The following is a 25,456-nucleotide window of genomic DNA, read 5'->3' as shown; positions in this document are numbered from 1 at the left end:
CAAGGCCCAAACCACCAAGTCTTCTATTGAGACTTAAGTCAATTTCTTAACTTTGAGTCCTTGTAAAATTAAAAAAGAAAAAAATCCAAAATTAATACAAACAAGATATGTATATGTAGTATACAATGACATAAAATATACTTTCCAAATTCAAATTAGAGAAATGAGGACATAGAAAGGAAATAGCAGACCAAAACACATACAGCAAACATTAAATGATACAGTTCCATGTAGAGGGTCCTGTGCTCCCCATTGCATCTGTTGGACTCCAACACCATTGAGTAGTCTCACACTTTCCACTATGCTGTCTCTAACAATGTAGCCTACTTATTAGTCCAGCTCCAGTACAGTATATTCATATTTCTTTGTTAAATGTCCCATAGTCATATAAGGAACATAGATATGTTCCCTATCCTCACAATTCATTACATCTTAGACTTCAATTAGTTACCTCTCAGATCTTCCTTACAAAGAACCTGATCCTGTCACACGTTGGCTGTCCTCGTGGCTTTCTGAGATCCAGATGTACGTCTCTCGAAATTTTCCATGCCTGCAAATCAGACCCATGTGGAAGTTGCTGCCATATTCTGCTGTTATCTGGTGATATAACTTACCCTCTTCGGCACAGTGGCCTCTGTGCTTTGGTAGCTAAGCTCAGGAAGACACTTTCCCAGGTAATTATTTTTAATGAGGGAAATCCTTCAGAGTTGTTCTCAGTTGAGTCTTTCTCCTTTCAAGAATTTGCTGTTTTGCAGGTTGGAATCTTGGATGAAATCTTGTCCTCAAGGTACCTTTCATCTTATTGCAGTGAGAAATGAGATGTTTCTCCTCAATTTACTGATATCCTTTTTTTTAAAGTTTATTAAATTATGAAAGTTTCCATTTCCGCCCCTCCTCCCTACACCCTCCCACTCCCCCTCTCCCCCCCTCCTCCCTCTCCATCCCTAAGAGCAGTCAGGGCTTCCAGCCCTGTGGGAAGTTCAAGTTCCTCCCCCCTCCCTCCAGGTCCCGGAAGGTGAGTATCCGAACAGACTGGATCCCAAAAATCCAGTATATGCAGAGGAAACAAGTCCCAGTGTCATTGTCAGTGACTTTTCCGAAAGGCTCCGGGCCAGCCACATTCAGAGAATCCGGCCACATTCAGAAAATCTGGTTGGATCACATGCTCGTTCAGTCCCAGTCCAACTGGCCTTGGTGAACTCTCATTAGATCAGTCCCCTTATATCAGTGGGTGATCGCACCCCTCACGGTCCTGAGTTTTTTTCATGTTCTTCCTCCTTCTGCCCCTCATTTGGACCATGGGGGGCTCAGTCCGGTGCTCCAATGTGGGTCTCCGTCTGTATCGCCATCCATCGTCGGATGAAGGATCTATGGTGATAAGCAAAATCTTCATCAGTATGGTTATAGGCCAAGGCCGGTTCAGGAACCCTCTCCTGTGTCTAGAGAACAGTCTGGGGATCTCTCCTTGGACCTGGGATCCCATTTATAATCAAGTCTCCTGTAAACCCTAAAATGACTCCCTTAGTTGAAATATATTCTTCCCTGATCTCATATCCATCCTTCCTCCCTCCCCCCATCCCAGTCCACCTAGCTTTCCCCATTCCTCCCCTACTCCCTTCTCTCTAACCCTCTCCCCTTCCAACAACCCTCCCATCCCCCCATGTACCCGAGGTTACCTGGGACTCTTGTCTATTTCCAATATCCAGGCAGATAGCTACAAGATTTTCAACAGGTTCACCTTCTTATTTAGCTTCTCTAGGATCTCGAATAATAGGCTCAAAGGCCTATAATTATGGTTAGAATCCACATATGAGTTGAATACATACCATATTCCTCTTTTTGGGTCAGGCTTACCTCACTCAGTAAAGCATTTTCTATGTCCATCCATTTGCATGCAAAATTCAAGATGTCATTGTTTTTTACCGCTGAGTAGAACTCTAATGTGTATATGTTCCACACCTTTTTTAACCATTCTTCTATTGAGGGACGCCTAGGTTGTTTCCAGGTTCTGGCTATTACAAATAGTGCTGCTATGAACATAGTAGAACAAATGCATTTGTAGTATGATAGGGCATCTCTTGGGTATATTCCCAAGAGTGGAATTGCTGGGTCCTGAGGGAGGTTGACTCCCAGTTTCCTGAGAAAACGCCACACTGATTTCCACAGTGGCTGGGCAAGTTTGCATTCCCACCAACAATGGATGAGTGTTCCCCTCATTCCACATCCTCTCCAGCATAGGCTATCATTGGTGTTTTTTGAGTTTGGCTATTCTGACAGGTGTAAGATGATATCTCAAAGTTGTTTTGATTTGCATTTCCCTGATCGCTAAGGAGGTTGAGCATGACCTTAAGTGCCTTTTGGCCATTCGAAGTTCATCTGTTGTGAATTCTCTGTTCAGTTCAGTACCCCATTTTTTAATTGGGTTAATTAAAGTTTTAGTGTCTAGTTTCTTGAGTTCTTTGTATATTTTGGAGATCAGACCTTTGTTTGATGAGGGCTTGTTGAAGATCTTCTCCCAGTAGGAAGGTAGCCTTTTGGTCTTACTGACAGTGTCCTTTGCTTTACAGAAGCTTCTCAGTTTCAGGAGGTCCTATTTATTCATTGTTTCTCTTATTGTCTGCGCTCCTGGGGTTCTGCTTAGGACCTGGTCTCCTGTGCCTATATCTTGTAGACTACTTCCCACTTTCTCTTCTATCATCTTCAAAGTGGTCGGATTAATGTTGATGTCTTTAATCCATTTGGACCTGAGTTTTGTGCATGGTGATAGATATGGATCTATTTTCATTCTTCTACAGGTTGACATCCAGTTATGCCAGCACCATTTGTTAAAGATGCTTTCCTTCTTCCATTGTATACCTTTAGCTCCCTTGTCAAATATCAGGTGTTCATACGTTTGTGGGTTAATACCAGGGTCTTCGATTTGATTCCATAGGTCGACTTCTCTGTTGTTATGCCAATACCAAGCTGTTTTCAATACTGTTGCTCTGTAATAGAGTTTGAAGTCAGGGATGGTAATGCCTCCAGAAGTTCCTTTATTGTATAAGATTGTTTTGGCTATCCTGGGTTTTTTGTTTTGCCATATAAACTTGATTATTGTTCTCTCAAGGTCTGTGAAGAAGTTTGATGGAATTTTGATGGGAATTGCGTTGAATCTATAGATTGCTTTTGGTAGAATTGCCATTTTTACTATGTTGATTCTCCCAATCCAAGAGCAGGGGAGGTCTTTCCATTTTCTGGTATCCTCCTCAATTTCTTTCTTCAAGGACTTAAAGTTCTTGTCAAATAGGTCTTTCACTTCCTTGGTTAGAGTTACCCCAAGATATTTTATGCTATTTGTGACTATCATGAAAGGTGATGTTTCTCTGATTTCCCTCTCTGTTTCTTTATCCTTTGTGTATAGGAGGGCAACCGATTTTTTGGAGCTGATCTTGTATCCTGCCACATTACTAAAGGTGTTTATCAATTGTAGAAGTTCTTTGGTAGAGTTTTTGGGGTCGCTTATGTACACTATCATATCGTCAGCAAATAACGAAAATTTAACTTCATCCTTTCCAATTCGAATCCCCTTATGTTGTCTTATTGCTATTGCTAGAACTTCGAGCATTATATTGAAGAGGTATGGAGAGAGTGGACAGCCTTGTCGTGTTCCTGATTTTAGTGGAAATGCTTTGAGTTTCTCTCCATTCAATTTGATGTTAGCTGTCGACTTGCTATATATTGCTTTTATTATATTTAGGTATGATCCTCGTATACCAAATCTCTCCAACACCTTTATTATAAAGGGGTGTTGAATTTTGTCAAATGCTTTTTCAGCATCCAATGAAATGATCATATGGTTTTTTTCTTTCAGTTTATTTATATGATGGATTACATTGATAGATTTGCGTATGTAGAACCAGCCCTGCATCTCTGGGATGAAGCCCACTTGATCATAATGGATAATTTTTCTAATATATTCTTGGATTCGGTTTGCCAGTATTTTATTGAGTATTTTAGCGTCAATGTTCATGAGTGAGATTGGCCTGTAATTCTCTTTCTTGGTTGTGTCTTTGTGTGGTTTTGGTATCAGGGTAACTGGAGCTTCATAAAAAGAGTTTGGCAATGATTCTTCTGTTTCTATATTGTGAAATACATTAAGGAGTATAGGTATTAGCTCTTCCTGGAAGTTCTGGTAGAATTCTGCATTGAAACCATCTGGTCCTGGGCTTTTTTTGGTGGGGAGGTTTTTGATAACAGCCTCTAATTCTTCGCGACTAACAAGTCTATTTAGGTTGTTCATTTGGTGTTGATTTAACTTTGGTAAATGGTATTTATCTAAAAACCAATCCATTTCTTGTACATTTTCCAACTTTGTGGCATATAAACTCTCGTAGTAAGATCTAATGATTCTCTGAATTTCCACTGTGTCTGTTGTTATGTCCCCCTTTTCATTTCTGATCTTATTAATTTGAGTGTTCTCTCTCTGCCGTTTGATTAGTTTGGCTAGGGGTTTGTCAATCTTCTTGATTTTCTCCAAGAACCACCTTTTTGTTTCGTTGATTTTTTGGATTGTTTTCTGTGTTTCTATTTTGTTGATTTCAGCCCTCAGTTTGATTATTTCCAATCTTCTACTCCTCCTGGGAGAGTCTGCTTCTTTTTTTCCAGAGCTTTTAGGTGTGCTGTTAAGTCTCCAATATATGCTTTCTCCGTTTTCTTAAATTGGGCACTTAGTGCTATGAACTTTCCTCTTAGAACTGCTTTCATTGTGTCCCATAGGTTTGAGTATGTTGTGTCTTTATTTTCATTAAATTCAGGGAATACTTTAATTTCTTTCTTTATTTCTTCCTTGACCCAAGGATGATTCAGTAGTTGACTGTTCAACTTCCACGTGTTTGTAGGCTTTCTGGTATTCGAATTGTTATTGAATTCTAACTTTATTCCGTGGTGATCCGACAAGATACAGGTGATTACTAATATTTTTTTGTATCTGTGTAAGTTTGCTTTGTTACTGAGTATGTGGTCAATTTTCAAGAAGGTTCCATGAGCTGCAGAGAAAAAGGTATATTCTTTCCTTTTTGGGTAGAATGTTCTATAGATATCTGTTAAGTTCATTTGATTCATTACCTCTAGCAATTCTCTTATTCCTCTGTTGAGTTTCTGTTTGATTGATCTGTCCATTGGTGAGAGAGGTGTGTTGAAGTCTCCTACTATTAATGTGTGTGGTTTGATGACTGCCTTGAGTTTTAAAAGTTTTTCTTTACATAAGTGAGTGCTTTTATATTAGGGGCGTAGATATTCAGGATTGAGACTTCCTCCTGATTAATTGTTCCTGTTATGAGTATGAAATGTCCATCTCCATCTCTTCTGATTGATTTTAGTTTGAAGTTAATTTTGTTAGATATTAGAATGGCCACACCAGCTTGTTTCTTAGGTCCGTTTGCTTGGAAAACCTTTTCCCACCCCTTTACTCTGAGTAGATGTCTATCTTTGTGGTTGAGGTGTGTTTCTTGTAAACAGCAGAATGATGGATCCTGTTTTCTTATCCAGTCTCTAAGTCTGTGCTTTTTTATAGGTGAGTTGAGTCCATTAATATTAAGTGATATTAATGACCAGTGGTTGTTGATTCTGTTTATTATTTGTGTGTGTGTGTGTGTGTGTGTGTGTGTGTGTGCAGTAGAGTTTGTGTGTTTCTCTTCTTTGAGTTGTGGTTGTGAAGGGTCGCTAGTTGTCTGGGTTATTGTAGGCAGTGATAGCAATGTTGGATTCCTTTGGTTGCGATTTTCCTTCTATTACTTTCTGTAAGGCTGGATTTGTGGCTACGAATTGTTTAAATTTATTTTTATCCTGGAATATTTTGTTTTCTCCGTTGATATTGAATGATAGCTTGGCTGGGTATAGTAGTCTGGGTTTGCATCCATGATCTCTTAGTTTCTGCAGTACCTCTATCCAGGATCTTCTGGCTTTCATGGTTTCCATAGAGAAGTCTGGTGTAAGCCTGATAGGTTTACCTTTTAAGTCACTTGACCTTTTTCCTTTGCAGCTCTTAATATTCTTTCTTTAATCTGAATGTTTTGTGTTTTGATTATTATATGGCGAGGGGACTTTTTTTTGATCCAGTCTATTCGGCGTTCTGTATGCTTCTTGAATCTTCATAGGAATATCGTTCTTTAGATTGGGAAAGTTTTCTTCTATAATTTTGTTAAATATATTTTCTGGGCCTTTGATCTGCAGTTCTTCTCCTTCTTCAATCCCTATTATTCTTAGATTTGGGTTTTTTATTGTGTCCCAGATTTCCTGAATGTTTTGTGAAGAGAATTTGTTAGATTTGCTGTTTTCTTTGACCAGAGCATTTATTTTCTCTATGGTATCTTCAGAATCTGAGATTCGTTCTTCTATCTCTTGTATTCTATTGGTTATGCTTGATTCTCTAGTCTCCGTTCATTTACCTAGGTTTTCCATATCCAGCCGGTTCTCGTTTTGTGTTTTCTTCATTGCCTCCATTTCAGTTTTCAATTCTTGGATTGTTTCCTTTACTTGTTTGATCGTTTTTTTCTTGGTTTCTCAGGGTGTCATTCACAGATTTACTTATTTCTTCAAACTTTTGTTATGTTTCTCATCCATTTCTATACTCATTTCTTCAAACTTTTTGTTATACTTCTCATCCAATTCTTTAAGGGAGTTATTCATATCCTGTTTAAGGGACTCTATTCCTTTCATAATGGCACTTTTTTCCACTTCTTCTGGGTTAGAGTGTTCAAGTCCTTCTGTTGTAGGGTCGTTGGGATCTGGTGTTTTCATGTTGTTTTTCAGATTGTTGGAGGAGTTTTTGCCTTGGCGTCTGCCCATCTCTTCGTTCAAATGCTCTCTATTGGAACCTCTGGTAGTGGGTCAGGTTCCCTTGTTGGGCAAGGAATTCACTGATAGAATGCCTACCTTTCCTCAGGCAGGCTATTGAAGCACAGGCACTCCCTCTTTCCGGGATGTGCCTAGAGAGCAAGCCCAGCGTGCAAGGCAGCTGAGCTGGGGAAATTTTATGGCCCCAGTGGGAAGGGAGAAATATAGGAATTTTTACCTGGATGGAAGCTGGGATGGCAGGCAGGAGAGCTTAGCAGGGTGGAACCAGCACTGCAGGGTGACCTGGGAATCTATGGGGTCTGGGAAAGTCCAAGTTCCTCCTCGCCAGGCCCCTGCCGTGGTCCTGAAGCAAACTCATCCCTCCGATGGCCCTCTGGCTGGAAGCTGGGATGGCTGGCAGAGGAGCTAGCAGGGTGGAGCCAGCAGTGCAGAGTGACCTGGGAGTCTATGGGGTCAGAGGAAGTATGAGCTCCTCCTTGCCGGGCCCCTGCCATGGGTCCGAAGCAAACTCACCCCTCCAATCTACTGATATCCTTAACAATTACAGACTGTCTGCCCATACCTTCATTCTCTACAGCTTTACGCTCACCATCCTTTCATCAAAAAACTGTATCGTCAACATAATTCTTTTTACTTGCTTACCTTTTGCTATAAATTTAAGACCTCTGAGCAATCACCATGACATAGTGTGAATGCTATGCTGTTTTGAAATTTACTCTACTAAAATTAGTCTGTGACACTTGAATTCAGACTGACTAGTTGTCAGGACATGGACAGAATGTATTCCAATTCTTTGTGAGAGTACAAAGTTAATGGATTTTCATGCAATTCCTGATAGAGTTTGTTTCCCTCTGAACCCTTGTAAACTGAGACTTGCTTCCCCAGGATGGGCCATTAAGCTTAAATTAAAACACTCATTCTTTTTAGTCCAATTCCAAACTCTTTCAAATTCCACCTGCAAACTAGTTTCAACGGTCAAAAAACATGTAGTCATAGAGTCACAGCAATGGCCTCACTTCTTGGTACCATTTTCCTCTAGTAGTTATTATTCTTGTTGCTCTGACAGAATTCCTGACAAAAGCAACTCAAGGAAGAAACGGATTGTCTTGGCTCATGTGTTACTGGGGCAAGCAGTGCATCATGGTGCAGAATCATGGTAGGAGGAGTGTGAGGCCATGTCACAGTGCTTCTCCAGGCATGAAGTAGAGGGATGAATGCAGGTGCCCAGATGAATTCTTACTTTCACCCTTTTTATTCACTCTGGGACCCCAACTAATGGGATGCTATCATCTACATTGGTGGCTGTTATCCCTCTGGAAGCGCTCTCCTAGATATACAGGCAGTATTATACCATGTGATTAGAAATGGAGTGAATGGGTTAAAAACAAAACAAAACAAAATCCATGAGATAGTGGATTTTGACTGAAATTTCCACCATAATTTCTCAGGATTCTCAGGTTATCAATTTTAATCTGAGGTCATAGCATTTGATCTCTTGGCTTCCAAGTTGCTGACTGCTGATGTTGAAGAGTCTCTGCTTCCATAACTGTGAGATCCAATCTATTATGTATGGTGTGTGTGTGCATTCATGAGTGTATATGCGCATGTGCATATATATGGTGTGTGTGTGTGTGTGTGTGTGTGTGTGTGTGTGTGTGTGTGGTGTTATATGAAGTCTATATACTCCAAACCTGAAGTATCATAGATAGACACATTGACAATGATTGTTCTCAGTTCAAGCATGCTTCTGTGTACACTGTGTTGAGGCTAATGTGATGGCTCAGTGGTAAAAGGTCTTTGCTTTCAAGTCTGATGACCTGAGTTTTAGCTCCAAACTCCACATGGTAGAAGAAGAGAAAAAAATTCATTTAATTTGTCTTCTGTTCTTCTGTCATCATGTGTAGCATGATGTAGGAATGAGGCCTCCTACAAACAAACAAATAAATAATAAATGTCCCACGTCATGCACATGGATCACCCCACATACCTCACAAGTAATTAAGTAAATAATTAAACAAATAAATAGATGACCCTCAATACCTCATAGATAGATAGACAGATACAGATAGATAGATAGATGATAGATAGACAGATAGATAGATGGATGATAGATAGACAGATATAGATAGATAGCTAGATAGATAGATAGATAGATAGATAGATAGATAGAGACAGACAGACAGACAGACAGACAGACAGACAGACAGATAAATTCTTGTTTCTTGCACTTAAGTCGGCATTGTGAATATCAAGTGTGGATAAAACAAGAATTGATATCAGACATCATAGGACTTCTAACACATGAGGAAGCAAGAGGCTGAACTACCCTCTGGCAATTATTCATCTGAGAGAAGTTTTGTTAATGCGTTTACATCAGATTATGCTTCTGTCATTTCTCCAGTACCCAGATAGCTCCCTTTGGGAAGCATTTTAAAGTTTAGACTTTGTATTATAGTAGTTTACAGTATAGGAAAGCATGCTCTCCCCTGAGGACATGAGGAGGAATGATGGCTGAGATGGCAATGGCTGAGAAAATAATGTACACTCTAGCAACATAGCTGTTTTACCATGAATTACTTATTTGGGTTTAATTTATAAGAAAATCTGCATCAAAGCCACTGAGAAGTACTTCCCTTGCGGCACATAATTGACTTTGCTTTTTAACCTTGCTGTCATAGGAAGGACAGAGTTTTAATAATGTTCAATTATTAAAGTGTGTATTTCTCTTTAGTTAACTACTTAAAGTGGCACTTCAGGGGTATTTCATTAGCTTTTAAGAAGCAATCCTTTCCATTCAGCATTAAAGGCACAGGGGAAAGGGCTGGTGTGTCTGGTTGAGATTCTCTGGTCCATTTGGGACTGCTTGTGACATGCAAGTGTCCATTACCACGCAGACCAAATTTGACTCAGAGAGAAAGACCTTTAGAAAAACTGTTTTTCCTAAAGGTCTTTCTCTCTGACTGCTTCCATTGTATGCCACTGCCAACACTATCTACAACCTTTGGCCAACTATGTACATACTGAAGCAGTTGTTAAAGGAAAAATGAGAAAGAAAGACTTTCACTAGGTGATTGTGTAAGCTCATGCCACCCAGACTTCTCTAATGGACCTTGGGGAAGTTCTCCAACACCCCTCCTCTTCCTCCAAAAAAAAAAAAAAAAGCCCAAGATCAAGTCATAAAATCTCACCAAGCCCAGGCTACCCTGGACATCTCTGCTCCTAAGATATGTATGTCATATAAAGCCTGTTTTCTACTCAGTTCCGTGCTGCTCTTTCCAGAGCAGAGGCAGCCACCTTCCATCCCGTGTCTTCCCTGATAAATCTCTTGCACGAGATTTGTCGTTTGGTGTGACTTTGTGGTATTCCGTGGCTCCCAAATGCCAGGATGCCTTTCTTCTCAGAGCAGAAACACTTACAGATTGCACCTCTAAATGTAGGTTCTCTCTTATGTGTTTCAGAAGTGATTCAGTATTCTAAACTTATTTTATAAATTGAGTACAATGAAGATTTTTTTAAAACTAGTAACTCAAATCTCAACTGTCTATACCTAAAATTGTAGATATATAGTATTGAGATGATAAAAGGTTGAAAATTTGAGCCAAAGAAAAACAAACAAGAAGCCCTATTGCATTGTTAAGGAAAATTCCTGATGCTGTTTAACATTTGTTTCACCCCAAGGCGAACAGTTTTGTTCTATATTTTTATCTTGATTTTGAAGAGAGTTTGGGATCAACCATTTTGGATTACAACAGAAAACTATTTCTTGGCATGAATTACAGTGCTGAGCAGTAGAAATCCAACACTTAACACTGACATCAGAGCAGATCTAGTGAAAACTGAAGTATGTCATTTATTCAATCAGTATCTTGACTCTCATGGTCAGGCATGAAGATGCTAAGTGATAAGGGAGGCTGAAATAAAGAGTTGAGAGAGGGTAGGACATTAGGATGTAGATACTAGTTATCTGGGGGAAGATACCCTCTCTCAACTATTTATTTCAGCCTCTCCAGTTTAATCACCCACTCTGGTACCTGTGTCTGGGGGCTTTCTTTTATTATCCTGCTGCATGAAGCTCCAGTGTCTCATGACGACTTCAAACTGGCTGCTGGTTCAAACCATGGCTCTACTTCACACAAGCAATATAACTTGATGAAGTCATTCTATCACAATATGGCTCTTTTTTCTCATCTAGAAACCAGGAACAATGGTTAGTTACTAGTGAATGTCAAGGGAATAAAGTAGAGCTTTAACAAGAGTGATTAACTGCCAGAAAGCCATCACCAAAGCTAGTTCTTTTCATTTTCATGCTGAGAACATGTCTTAGTCACAAAACGAATTAGCTGAAGAGTTGCAGAATGCTTTGTGTGTAACAAGACCATACCCCATAGAGTGTGCTCAGGTATGGAGCTCAGGGGTTCTGTTCTGAGAAACCCAAATCAATTGGACATCTGGATAAAAGTTGTCCCAAGTTCTCTTCCACCCTGAGAGCAGCTTATGAGACTCTGTTTCCCTGTGTCTAAAAAAGCAGCCAGACTTTTAGGTATTGAGATGAGTTGAAATTCAACCACTTGGTAAGAGAATGGAAGAGGTCTTTATAAACAGAAAACAAGAGGAAAGAAGTTTTATTAAAGGATTCCAGAAGCACCTGAATATCTTCAACATACTATCATTTTATAGCTTAAAATTACTTGACTCTGGTGTGGAACCTTTCATGCCAGGCAAAAAAGAAAATACGAGGAACTCCATCAACCTCTTGCATTTGCTTATAATGGAAAATAACTCAGAAATTTTATTTTTCCCTTCTATAATGAGCCAAAAGATGGGGGAGGGGAACCTAAGAGTGTTTTAAATGCTGAAAAATCTGATTTCATTTTGGGGCATAATTTTAGTCAAAATATTTTTGGAAATTAAGTGGTATTGTAACTAATTTACAAGTGTGTGTGTGTGTGTGTGTGTGTGTGTGTGTGTGTGTGTGTGTGTGTACTGGAGAGAGAGAGAGAAAGAGAGAAAGGAGAACTTTTCATGAAGGAAGTACAGATCTTGATGCCTCTTCAAATCCAATGTTACATCTAAGACATTTTCAAATGGCTAGCTTTACAGCAATACAATGGCAGAACCTATTGAGTGTCTGCTTAGTGAGGAGCTCTCCTGTGTAAAGAATCAGAATAGAGCAAGCCAGTGGTTTTCTGTTGGAGGTAGCCCTAGCCTTGCAACAGTGCACCAAGAGAACCTTTGGTTTACCTTGTAAATTTTTCCATATTTTCTCACCATCACATTTTCTATTGCCTTGAAAATGGATCATCCCTAGGGATTACCAAGGGATGTTGTGTGGTTGCCTATAGTAATTCCGTGGTAGGATCCCCATTTCCTCCATCAGTTAGTGCTTTCAATACAAAATCATGACAACTCCTTATGTATTTGATGCCAGTCATCAAGGTTCAAAGTTTAAAGAGTCAACCTAGCAAACTTCTGTCTGCTTCTCAGAATGTAAATCTATTTGTGACTATAAATTGTAACTTAATTCATTCTCTGGCTGTAGCTCTGTTTCCTCTGACCCCTTTGATACTTTTCAGTCACTTGTGGTAATTGTAGTGCTTATCCCATTTCCTCTGGACCAAGAATTGTACTTCTCTATCAAGTTTGGGCAACTCCCTCATTTTCGGCCTCAGTGCAATGAGGGAGGTAGAAAAAGTATCATGCCATGTTGGGAGCCAACAATATGTGGTAAGGTGATTACGTGTTTTCTAGAATATGAAATATACACACACACATATTAGTCTTAGAAGTCGCAGATGTGTTGTTCTGGGGTGATTCATGAACCATATGACTGAATATATGTTATGTTTAAAATGTTCTGACATCTTTACTTTGTTTTACTGTAAGATAATTTCAAGAACTGGTTGTGGAGAGTGACCCAATCCATTACAATTTGGACAAAGCTCATGTCATTAAGTGCTTTAATCAGGTGACTTCCCCCTTTGCCAACAAATTATCTCCTAGTCCATGTCTTATTCTTCTCATATGGATAAACACTGCCCAGATTAATTCTCTCTTATCTTCCCCTGGTTATGCCAGTTAGATCTTGCAACTCTTTAGTGTATAGTCTTGCTTTGTTTGGACTCTACAAGATGAGAATAGCTATTAGGCTGTGGGCAACCTCAAGACACCAGATTCAGGAGAATCAGTTGCATGGTCTTCAAGAAAAAGAAAATGTTCTCACCTGGAAAAGAATAAAATCACTTTTGCCTTGATGAGGGTTCTGAGGACTAGAAGGTTCTCAGCTAGTTAGTATACCTATTCCTCTCCTATGTCAGTTCCATACCCTTTCATAGACTGCCTTGTTTGGAGATTCTATCTTTTCCGTAGAGGGTTCCTGCTTTCTACATATGGAATTTGATGAGACTGTTCATCTACTTTCTCTACAGTTCTTCTACCCCCACATTCTCCAATGCTGTACAGTGTGATCTCCAACACTGTGGTTGAAAAATCTCTTTTTATTCATTACACATTTATGCTTTTTGATAAAACTTTAAATTAGCAATTAACATCCTAGATTTTTGGTCTGTGTGTATATGTGTGTTCACAAGCATATGTGAGCATTACACTCAAATAGTATTTTTTTTACTGCCAAATCTATTAAGCATCACAGATGTTCCATCTTGTTCTGATCCCGTTAACTGCACGAAGAAGCTTCAGTCATGTCACGAGCTCCACTTACCACCAGAAATAGAGTTTTTATTGCCTTTGGATCAGTGTAAAATACAATTCCCAAATTTAGCCTGCCCTGTAAGACCTCTTTTGTTACCAAAGCCTTAGGTAATATCTTCCAGAGCAGAACTGCGCTAGAGGTTAAGTGGTATGCTTTCCTTAGGAAATGTAATACAAAGGTGGCAAGAATGAGAGAAAAGTGAGCAGAATCAGAGAAAGATGGGGAGTACTGCAGAATACTGTGTCAGACAACTGCCTCTGCTATATGGTAAGTCTTGAAAAGCCCAGAAGAAGACTTTGAAAATGCAGGAGTTGGTCTTGTGTATATTATTTTTGGGGGACGGCAACTAAGGTTATGTTGATTGATACATTGAAGTGGTAACCACAGAAGAAACAGAGGGCATTGACTACATGCTTTCTTCTTTTCCCAGCTCTTACAAAGGTTATGGCACAGATGTTAATCTGACACACATCTGTACAGACTCCTCTGGATTTGGATGGAGAATTAAGTTTCTGTTAGTCATGTGCAATTTTTCATCTGAATAGAAAAGAGAATAGGAGCTAGGGAAGGCTAGAAACTGAACATAAAAGTGACCTACTTGGGCCATGCATCTACCTAGACTTGCATAGAACTTGCGGGGCATGGAAACCTAATGCAGAACCAATACTTGGAAGACAGCCAAGGCTGGGAGACTGAGAGAGGACATGTAGATATGCCTAGTGCATAAACTATTATAAGAAAAAGACTGGGTTCACTTCTGGGGGGACAGAAAGGCAATGGGACCCACAGGTATTGAGTGTTCATCCTGACTCTACTTCACCAGAATTGGATTATAATGCTACTCTATCATAAATATTCAAATATAGAATTATACATACTTAGCCTAGCCTCCAATGTAAGACCTTCCCTGTTACTGAAAGCCTTAGGATAAACAGTTACTGTATTTATCAGCATTCAGAACACATTGTATGCCTTGCCTTCTTTGGTTGTCACAACAGCCCATCAAGTTAAGCACCAGTCTATTTTCAGATTACGAAGCTGGAAAACAAAGCCTTGGCAGAGTTTTCCGCAATCCACACTGTAAAGTGATGGAATCATGATTCAAACTCATAGTTCCCTGGTGTTAAAGCTCTCCTCTTACACTCAACACAAATCGCTTTTCATATGGGAATACAGTTCAGTACACATCTCTAGATGTTCTCTTTATATGTTCCTCCAGGAGCTTTAACTGCCCATAAAATTTGAAAATTCAACTTTGAATACACAGAGGCTTGACTGCAAAGCTATACTCAACTAAAGACACAAAAATGTTCCATACAGATCTAGCACGGATCATCTAAATGCTGTGTCTGGTCTCTATCACCCCCAATATCTCATGGGGTGCATGTAAGAGGGACCTGGATGTCAAGCAGTGGGCCTTCCATTAGGGACATTTCAGGCGCTTAGCCAATAGTCACAATCACAGGATTCTTTTTACAGTGATCAGCATCTGAGAAGAGAGAAAAGTGAACTGCTCCCTTGGCCCAGGTAAGTTGCAGAGCGGTTGGTTTTCTCTGTCAACAACTACAAACCACATTGTCCTCTCAGTAGCAATCCTGTGGTAATCGGTTTCACTAATAATAGACTATACAATCCCCTCTCCTGAGTCTCTTTTGCATTTTGATAGACTACAAGTTCCCTAAAGGTGAGGAGGATAGATGCTCTTTTTTCCTGTCATGTTTTCCTTGTGTCACAGTTGTTGGTTGTGTATGCTGCATGCCCAAATAAGTCTTCCTTTTTGAACAGATCTGTAGTGGTCTCCATCTTAACAGCTGAGATTTAGAGCTATTTGGGCTATCTTTTCATATCAAACCTGGAATTTCTTGCCTAAATATTGAATATGAATAAAACCTGCAGGTCTTTGTCTTCAGATCTTAGCAAAAGGATAAAGCATGTGTGACTTGGGCTTGAACCACAGGTTCCTCTTGCTCTTACAAGAAGACTGTTGTAAGGATTAAAGATTGCTCTCTGCAGAGCCTCTTTGTAGAAACTCAACAAAAGTGGGTGGTGCTTATAGGCCATATCCACAGAGCTCAGCCTCCAACGTGGCATCTCATGAAAAGAAAGTTCAAATAAGAGCCACCAAGACTTTTTCTTATAGGCTTACTTATCAGCTTGTTCATGTATTGACTAAATTGTAATGTGTGTCTCAGCATATTAATGTTCTTAAGTCCCTACTGTTTAGGATAGGACTGATGGCAGACCTGACTATAGAGGAATAGATCACTTTGGCGTGGGAAGCAGGAAATGGATAGCGCATTGAAAAAGTACCTAGCATAGGTATGAATGTCTTTTCCATGCCTTCCCCTTCAGAAAAAGATGCACTAAAGATAATTTTACTAGTGGGAAAATCAAAACTTTTTAATATTTGGTTAATGACTGCCAGTGATTTTCATGCATACTATGAGCTAATGACTAATTGAGATGATTATTGTTACAGTAATGGGAATAGAGTTTTATTGGGAGACCAGACCAATTAGGAAGATTCCTAGAGAATGTATAAGGACAACAATAAGATGAGGGATATTTTTTATAATGGAAAGAAACCAGCTTTCAGCTACAGAAGTGGATTTGTTTTCTTGTGTCATTGTAGTTGATTGGTGTAGGTACCTATTTGCTAAATATACCCTGATTACCCATGGCAGGCATGATTTTTAGGAATAGGAGTGATCAAAAGAAAAACAGTGATGTGATGTGCATTGTGTAAGTTAATTTCCATGTACTGTTTCTAAGCTTGTTGGAAGCAGACTCTGGGAATGAGGATGCCCTTCCTTGTCTCCTCCAATACCTTCCATCCTGAGTTAGGTTGGACTCCTGGTTTTGTAAAGGGAAGAAAAAAAAGGCAACCAGTCAAGAGTATTAAAGTATTGGATTCATGGGGGAGGGGTTTAGATAGAAGAAATATCACAATACATTAATTCGACTCCCTACTAAGTTGAAAAAATATTTGACCAATGTATTTAAGGACTAAAAGCCTCCAGACCTTTCCTTTTCCAAGAAGTTCACTAAAGACTAATACTATTAAACTCAATTATCAAAAACAGAAGGAGGGATTTAAGATGTAGGTCAATTTCAAGACTGAATGAGCTCAGAGTTAAATGTTATGTGTCACAAGGCATCCATCACTCTTCTTGACTAGTGATTTAGAGAATGATAATCAGCAATTTGTTACTCATGGATGCCCTCAGTATTGAGTCTTATTTTCTTTAAAATGAAACATTTGGGAATTAATGTGTTTTAAAACTTGAACAAAAATGTTCATGGTTAAAGTAATCATTCATAAAAATGGAAATCAAATACCAAAATAGTAAAGAACAAACTAAAATGGTTATAAGTTTTATTTTTATATTGACATATCCTGATTGCAAATAAATATTAAGTGCAGGATGAAAAATTAACACAAGTATATTATACAATTGTGAAGTCAGAAAAAATTGCCTAACCATCTCACAAAATTTATTATTTCTTTGTAATTAGAACATTCAAAACCTTGTTTTGTAGATATATTAAATATATAGGAAATCATAATTAACTGTAGTGACTCTCCTATAAAGTTTTCTAAGCACTTACCTTTTAGATCTCTCTCTGTTTGTGTCTCTCTCTGTGTCTCTCTCTGTGTCTCTGTGTCTCTGTCTCTCTCTCTTCCCTGCTCTTTCCTAGAGATGTTGACTCAGAAGGACTAGGGTGGAGCTCAGAAATCTATGTGTTTTGATGATTCTGATGGAAGAAAAGGTTTTAAGCCTCACAGAAACAATAATGTGAGGTACCTGGTATTTCACTGTGATTTAAATGCAAATTATGTACCTTAGCACCCTTCTGCTTTTGAGCATGCTTGCACATCTTCTTCTAAAACATTCTTACAGGAAATGATAATATTACTATAATCATATTGCCATTTCTGAATTATTTTATTATTTATAAATTAATTAATCTACTTATTATTTATTCACTCATCAAACATTTACTGAACAACTCCAGGATTTCTGGTCAGTGCTAGGTTTTCTGAAAATAATTTTATCTTCCCTCTGTTAAAAAGCTTGCCAGTTAAGACACAAGTATATATAAGGTGATATTTGGGTATTGGGTATAGGAAGAAAAATGATGAAAAAGATGAAGAAATTTATTTCCTCAGAGGGGTGAAGAGAGAGACATATGGTAGGAAAGATTTAATGATTCTTCGGTGATGATGATAAAATTATTCAATATTGAAAAATAACAACTACCATTACTAATAGTGTTGAAAGTAAAATTTTCATTATTCATGTGGCAGAAACATAGCCCATGTCAGTTATTAGTCTCAACATATGTCATCCTATGTAAATAGTTTTGGTGTGGTCCTAGTGCAATTTTATTTGAAACTCTTAATTTTTATTGGTGGAATGTAGACTGATACAGCCAGTACGGAAACCAGGAAGCAAGTTTCTAAAATAAATGAAATAACAACTACCACACAACCCATCTCCTCGTGACCATATGTCATTGGACTCTGTAACCTACCACAGAGAGACCTATTTATTGATTCTGTATTCACAATACTGCATAAATGGAATCAACCTAGTTGTCCATTAATTGATGAATGAAATGGGGTGCAGAAATACAGTGGAAGTTTTTCAGCCATAAACAAAAATGAAATCATATTTCAGGAAAATAGATAGAACTAAAAAATAGTTTATTAAATGAGATAACTTTGGCTAGGAAAGACAGCATGTATTCTCTCTCAAATGCAGGTACTAGATTCATATATACATACGTGTGTGTGTGTGTGTGTGTATGCAGATTCACATGGGAGTAAATGTGGGCAAATGGCATGAAACTAGACAGATGTCACAAGAGGGCAGGAGGGATTTTAGGAAGGGAAGGGAATGGAATACAGGAGCTAGGAAAGCAGGAAGGGGAACAGTGGGACTGAAGGAGGAGGAGCAATGTAAAGCAGCAAGTTGAGGGAAGGGAAGGATGAGGGAGATCGACTAGAACCAAGAAACTGTGAACACTGCCACGGGAAATCTGTTACTTAGTATCCTCACTGTACAATAAATAAATAGCTATATTAAAAATATATCAACAAGTAGCAGGTGCTCTGTGAAGCACTGTATTTAACAATGAAGATATAGAATGAACAGGGAACATGTTATTCTATATTTATTTACTATCCAATCATTGCACAGGGCACTCTTCACACTCTCTTGTCACCATCACATTACGTTTAAATTCAGAAGTTTCCTCTCTCTATTTTTTTACTAGTAAATATGCTGTCCAGGAAGATTTCATATTTCATATTATACGAAGAATATTAATATTGCTTGCAACACTACTGTTTTCTAAAGCCTGGCATCTTGAAATAATATAGACTCTCTTGCATCTGTCATTCCCTAATATCATTCAGAACCTAGTATCAGTTTCAACATTACTCAAAGCAGCAGCATCCTGTAAGCCACACACAGATACTGGATTCAAGTGAGCAACGTGGCTCCGTGATTTGATGATGCCATACCTCAAGTCTAAGCCAAAGTATGCAGGAAAATTTGAATGGTAATTTTAATGTTGGTCATCTTAATTCATGCTTAACATTTTACAGCACAAAAGTGAAAAAACACATCCTCCAAATGCTGTCAGCTGTAATCCATGCATTAGTATGTGACCTCTTTCAGTGAAGATCACACTATTGGGTCTCATATTATAACCACATGGGAGAAGATCTACTGAAGAATAATCCACTTCACAAAAGAAGTCATTACCTTTCACTGATCACGACTAAAAGCTGAGCCCGGGAGTGTATAGCATTACTGCATTATCGGAGGCAAGAGAAGAATCAACCGAAATGTTTATTGATGTAGATAAATAATCTCTGTTGAAGAAAATTGGTGTGGTCTGCCTCATATATGACATGGAAAAGAATCTGCAGCAGTGGTAGTCATTTTCTGTTTCAGAGTCTGAGAGTATAACTTTATATAAACCAGCCTTAAGTGTGACAGATTAGAAATGATAGAATAGTTGCCACACATGTGGGTGACAGCTGATGACTAGTTTGTATGTGTAGTTCAAGCTCAAGGGAAGGCAGCAGGCTACTGTCTAGCTCAGAGATTCAGACTTTGCCTGTCTCTAACTTAAGCAACGTTTTCCCAAGTCAGCACATCAGGATTCTGGCAGATCAGCCTTATTCTGTCTTATGAAAAATATTCACACTGGCAATTAAGAATGGTATATCTGCCAGGACATGGTCTTGAAATTGGAGCCAGGCTCTGTAACGACTTCACAGACAAAAATGCCAAATAATGTGGAACATTTGTCTTATCACACATATGGAGTATGGTTGGACATAGAATTCATCCATCAATTCTTTCACAGCCCTTCCCCCAAACCATTAGCTGGCAACCAACACTTTATAACAAGACTATTTGCAGTTGAGAGGGTATTTTCATTCAGAGCATAACAGGACGTCTTATGATGGAATGGTAAATATTATTATTGTTAATATTTACCATTAACAATAAATAAAAAAAATAAAAAATAATACCAAGGACCGACAGGCCAAGTCATTAGTCAGCATCATACAACTAGGGCAAAAATAGCTGAAATCAGTGTTCAAAGCTCCAAATTTTTTCTTTTCCAACAAATAGTCAATTAACATGAGGCTGTTGATGTCACATTTAATGATAATCTCTTATAAATAGGATGTTCTGCTGAATAGCCTAAAATGAAAACCAAAAATAAATAAATTTTCACTGATTGTCTAAATGTATTTTGCCTTTAAAGATTGTTTATTTTAAATAAAAATGTATTTTTAATAGTCTAATTTTTATTTTTAGTTTTTATCTATCTGTATGTGTCTGTGTCGGTATATGCCAGGCAGGGGCCCATTGAGGCCAGAAGAGACCATCGAATCCCATGAAGATGAAGTTTAAGGCAGTTGCTGTGGGTGCAGGGTCTTCTGCTCAAGCAGCATGGACTCTTAACCACTGAGCCATCTCTCCTACTTCAAGAAACGGTTTCTTAAAGCATATCCAATGCATTTACTGGCCCTATCTTGCAACATTTTTCAATGGCAAAGGGGACAATGCTTCCCACCTGCATTTCCCAGCCGGGGAACATGCAGGCCCTCTGCATGTGTCTTTCTTCTTCTCACAGCTTTCAGCAGTAAGGCAGAGTTGTTACCCCTCTCTAAGTACAAAAGCATGGTCTGTGTACAATTCTCTGTGAGTATTTTACCCTTATCTAATAGCTTCTTACTCAGCATTCTTCAGGCTCAACCATTACTGATTACCATTCTTACAGTTTTTTCTATTTTTGACTCACATCCTGTTCATAGTGAGTTACTATGGAGACATGACATATTATCAGTCTCTCTGTAGGACAGTGACCTAGCATATTTAAAAATGTTCTGGGTTTCTTAGCAACTCGACCAACATTATCTGCCTTTGCTTCCATGATCTTTTGCTTAAGTAAATTAAATTTCTATCATGGGTTAGTTTTGGGGGGGGATGGTAGTAGAGTGTTTAGAAAGGAAGTAAAGATTAAGCACATCAAATATAGAATCCATTCTAGCAAATTTCTATCCATTCTATGTTAAGGCATTTTAAAATACACAGCAGTGATGAAATGGAAAATGAAGGGATTTAGAACCTACTAAATTTCAGTTCTATCCCCGTCTTTGCCATAATATCTCTGGAAAGCACTAAGTCTCCCTAAGCCTCAATTTTCTCAAGACTTTATGGCCTTATACTTACTAGAGAAAGTCATGATATAAAAATGGTCTGCACATGACAAATGACTGCGATGCTAATGCTATTTCTAATTTAAGGGCCCATTTGGTTTTTGTTAATCATTTTCTTAGAAATACATGACACAGTGAAGGGGGAAGCAGAGGGTTTGGTGGAGAAACCAGAGATACAAAGACGGTATGTCCCATTATGTTGTAAGGGATGAGATACACTTAATCAAGCTCCTCAGTATAAAGGATAAGTGAAGATACTGAGCCAGGGAATTCCCAACCCGTAAAAAGTGAGCTCTAAGCAACTTCTGAAATACAGAGTATTACAGCAAGGGCGAACTCATTCAGCAATATTCAAACATCTAAAAAGAACGTAAGGAGCATTTGTGGGCTAATTGCTCCTTCCTTATATATCTTCATCTCACTCTACAACAGGTCACTTTTACTACAGACATACATTAGAGATAAAATGCTTGCATCTTTGAGCACAAATGTCTACATCCAATACCTCCAACACTGACTTGTTCAGTTTTCTTGTCAATGTGATGGGCATATTAATAAAAATGAACTCAGAGTGTTGAAAAGGGTACAGGACACATCATGTACCATTAACAAGCTTTGATCTTTAAACATAGTTTCCTGCCTATTTGACTTGACACAAGATTTCACTCTGGTCTAGATACTTCTTTGACTTTGGTCCTGTGGTAACATTAATCAAGATTTGATTCTTAGACATCTCTCTGGAGAACCCTTTTCTGATATTACTTTAAGTTTCCCTAGAAGATCTGTCTTCTTAATATTTTTGTGTAAATGTACATACATGTATCATGTCTTATATATTTATATTATTTATTGGACTCTTATGATAACATTGCATTCCAGTCTTCATAGTTCATATGGTTTCCACTTGAGTTTCATGAGAGGAATGACTCAAATCTCTGTCTCTGTCTCTCTCTCTCAATGTGTATGTGTGTGTGTGTGTGTGTGTGTGTGTACAGAATATACCACAGTGCCACTGAGATGCTTATGCATTTGTGGTAGGCAGAAGAAGTAAGGAAAGAAGACAGGAAAAGAATTATAAAGAGCAATCATGTGTACTGAGGGATTGCACAAGAAAGGAGTTTGGACAGAGATCAGGCATCTAGTTTAGATGGTATTGAAAAAGGGTAGGTCAGAACCATGAGATTCTGTAGAGAATAGTAATGAGACAAGCTTGTTGGTAACAATTTCCTAGAAAGAACTCCCTCAAAAGAGTCAAGTCTATCTTTAAATGACCCTAAATAAAGAAAGCAGGGGACAAAGGTGCTACAGAAAGTGATGCCTGCTTTCCATAGCCCTCCAGTTCAACATGTACTTAGAGCTGGAAAAATAAACCAGTCCTAAAATATGCTGTGGCTTTTTAGTATTTCAAAGGAACAATCTAATGTCCTGCTTTTGTCCCTGTAGAGACTTTCATTAGTTTTCTGAAAAACCTATTCATTACAAGCTTGGAAGGACTCCACTTAGCTGGGTGGAGTTTGGTGCTGAACTGATTGAGGACAAAGGGTCAAGGTGAAATGTTTCCTGAACCTGTTTCAAAGAGTGTGCTATTGGTCAGTGGAGAGTGTTTCATTAGCTCGTCGGGATCAATAGAGTTCTCTGGATCATTAAGCTTGGAGAATTTGCTCATCTGTCATCTCTCAGGTGTGTGTGATGGCACTGCCATGTGGAAGACTCTTGAAAAATTCAACTTAAAACAACTTTGTTAACTTAAAACAGGTTCATTTTCCTTCCAAAGCTAAGCTGCCATATCATCCTGTCTGGTCTTTTCCGGGGTAAGGGGTGAATAGCTCATCTTGTGACTCCCTACTGAGTTGTTGCTTCTCCAAAGAATTCATCATGGAGAATGTCAAAGAATCCATCTATATTTCCGACATTTAATCCTCACCAGGCTACACAACATTTTAGTTTGAGAGGTATCTTTGTTACATCATGTCGTTCATTTCTAGATTAATAAGAAGAAGAGGGATAATTGTTCCCATTTTACAATTGAGGAAATGGAGGCCCAGGGTGGTTCAGATAACTGAAAATAAACGGATAAAGGATAAATGATTAGATGCGTGAGTCATCTATTGAGTGAGTGTTGTGATTAGTCAGAGGTTTCCCCAGTCTTCACATTTCTCTGATTTGTTGTGTCTTTGAGGATTCCCGAGAACCCGGCACTTTCCTTGGTACTCCAGAGGGATTAGTAGGAAAAAATTCCCAACCTTACAAAAAACAGAGTGGTTGCAACAACAGATCACTACTGAGAGGAATTCTGCCTGCTATAATTAAGGCAAGTTCCAAGAACTTATAAGAGCTAAGGGGAGCCTGCCTCTGTGTGAGTCTTAATTTAAATTAGTTAAATGATATAGCTTCAAGTATAGACAAATAATATCAGTACATGGCTTGGTGATTAAGCATCCTTGTGCAAAGGGAAATCTATACCTGGGTGCAAGTCTTGGTAAAGAGCACCTGGTACTAGATGTTTGCTCCCTTCCTGTTCACAAAGTATCATATCTTTGGCATTATACTGTCTTCAACCTCAAGGCTCAAGGTAGGTGCTATTAGGAGGAGAAGTTCATGGACGATGTACAATGTGCTCTCCTTGAAGGATAATTAAGCAAATAAATGAGAGAATATGAGCACAGGGAAAGAAGAACATAGGTGAAACCCAAGAATGAGGAACTATGTGATCCTTTCAAAGTCTGAGTAGTGTATTAAGACATTGTTGAGGACAAAACTGAGGTCATCATTTAGTGACATTCTGTTCCATGGATCCAACATGCCAGCTCATCAGATGGTCTTTTATAGATTTTTTTTGGGGGGAGGGGAGCTAAGAATGAATATCTTCTCTAGTTTAAGGGATAAATATTTCTTTTTATTTTTATTAAGAATACACAGAACTCATTCATAATGGAGAGAGGAGTTAAACAGATCCATGAGAACTACGCAATCATTCAATGATCTACTTTCTCAGCCCCACTTTTCATTGTTTTTCTCTTTAGATTTACTGTATAGTTCCTTCCATGGGTCAGTTTCATTGACAAGACACTTATTTCTAATTCTCTAAAATAGCAAATATGAGTTACCACTCCAGTACCAAAATCGGACAGTGGCATATCAATCCTTGAACTTTTCTTCCCAGTAAAGAATGAGATAAATGTTCATGAGATCATTTTCTCAAAGGAGAGGGAAAACTGGGAGCCCACCTTTTTACAAGTCATCCAGTTTTGTCACGGTTGAGGAGAAACATGGCATGAACATGAAAGCTTATGCCCACTGCTTTAATGGGAAATATCAGAGAGCATCCAAGAAGGAAAACACTCTGTGATGAATGAAATTGATCAAAGAATATGAAGATCACAGTAACAACTATCTCATCTTTCAAATACCAACTACCCAATCTATTAAGTTTATTACTTGGCATAAATCCTAATTCACCATTGTGAGCACTGGAAGCGGAATATTCATCATCTTATGTTTGACCATGTCATATATCATATTTAGTATGGATTGGTATGATGACTATTCTTGGTTGTCAAGTTGACTACGTCTGGAATGAACTATAATCTAGAAATGAAGGACACACTTTTGCAAGGTTATTTTTGATTGGGAGACTCCACTTCTAGTCCAGACCTTTGAGGTAGAAAAATGTAGACTTTTTCTCTGCATCTTAGGTGGGAAGGTACAACTTGAATCTGGAATATATTTTCTGCTGGAAGTCTATAAATGGACATGAAAGAAGAAAGCTTTCATTCTTTGCTTGTTTTCCCATGGCTTCCTAGAGTATCCATTCCTTTATTGGCATTAAAGTCTACTTCTTTGGGATTCCAGCATAGACCGAAGACTAGTTGAGATATCCAGCCTGGATTCCTGGACTTTCCATTCATAGCCAGCAATTATTGGAACAACTATATTATAGCCTGTAAGTTCTGGGAGGAGATTTTGATTCTATAAATTCTCTTCCTGACTAATACAATCTGAGAAAGTCTAGGATCTTGAATAGTTTGAGAAACAGTGAACATTACCTAAACATCTTGGTATACACTCTCGGAAGAAGCAGGAACAGTTGCCCCATTTTATATAGTTTAGGCCAGGAAATAAAGAGAAATAGAGTTCTCTTCCCTGTCCCTTCTTCTCTTAGC

Source organism: Myodes glareolus, chromosome 19 (genome assembly GCF_982192425.1).
Source record: "Myodes glareolus chromosome 19, mMyoGla1.1, whole genome shotgun sequence".
Classification (NCBI taxonomy): Eukaryota; Metazoa; Chordata; class Mammalia; order Rodentia; family Cricetidae; genus Myodes; species Myodes glareolus.
This window is presented reverse-complemented; position numbering follows the sequence as displayed.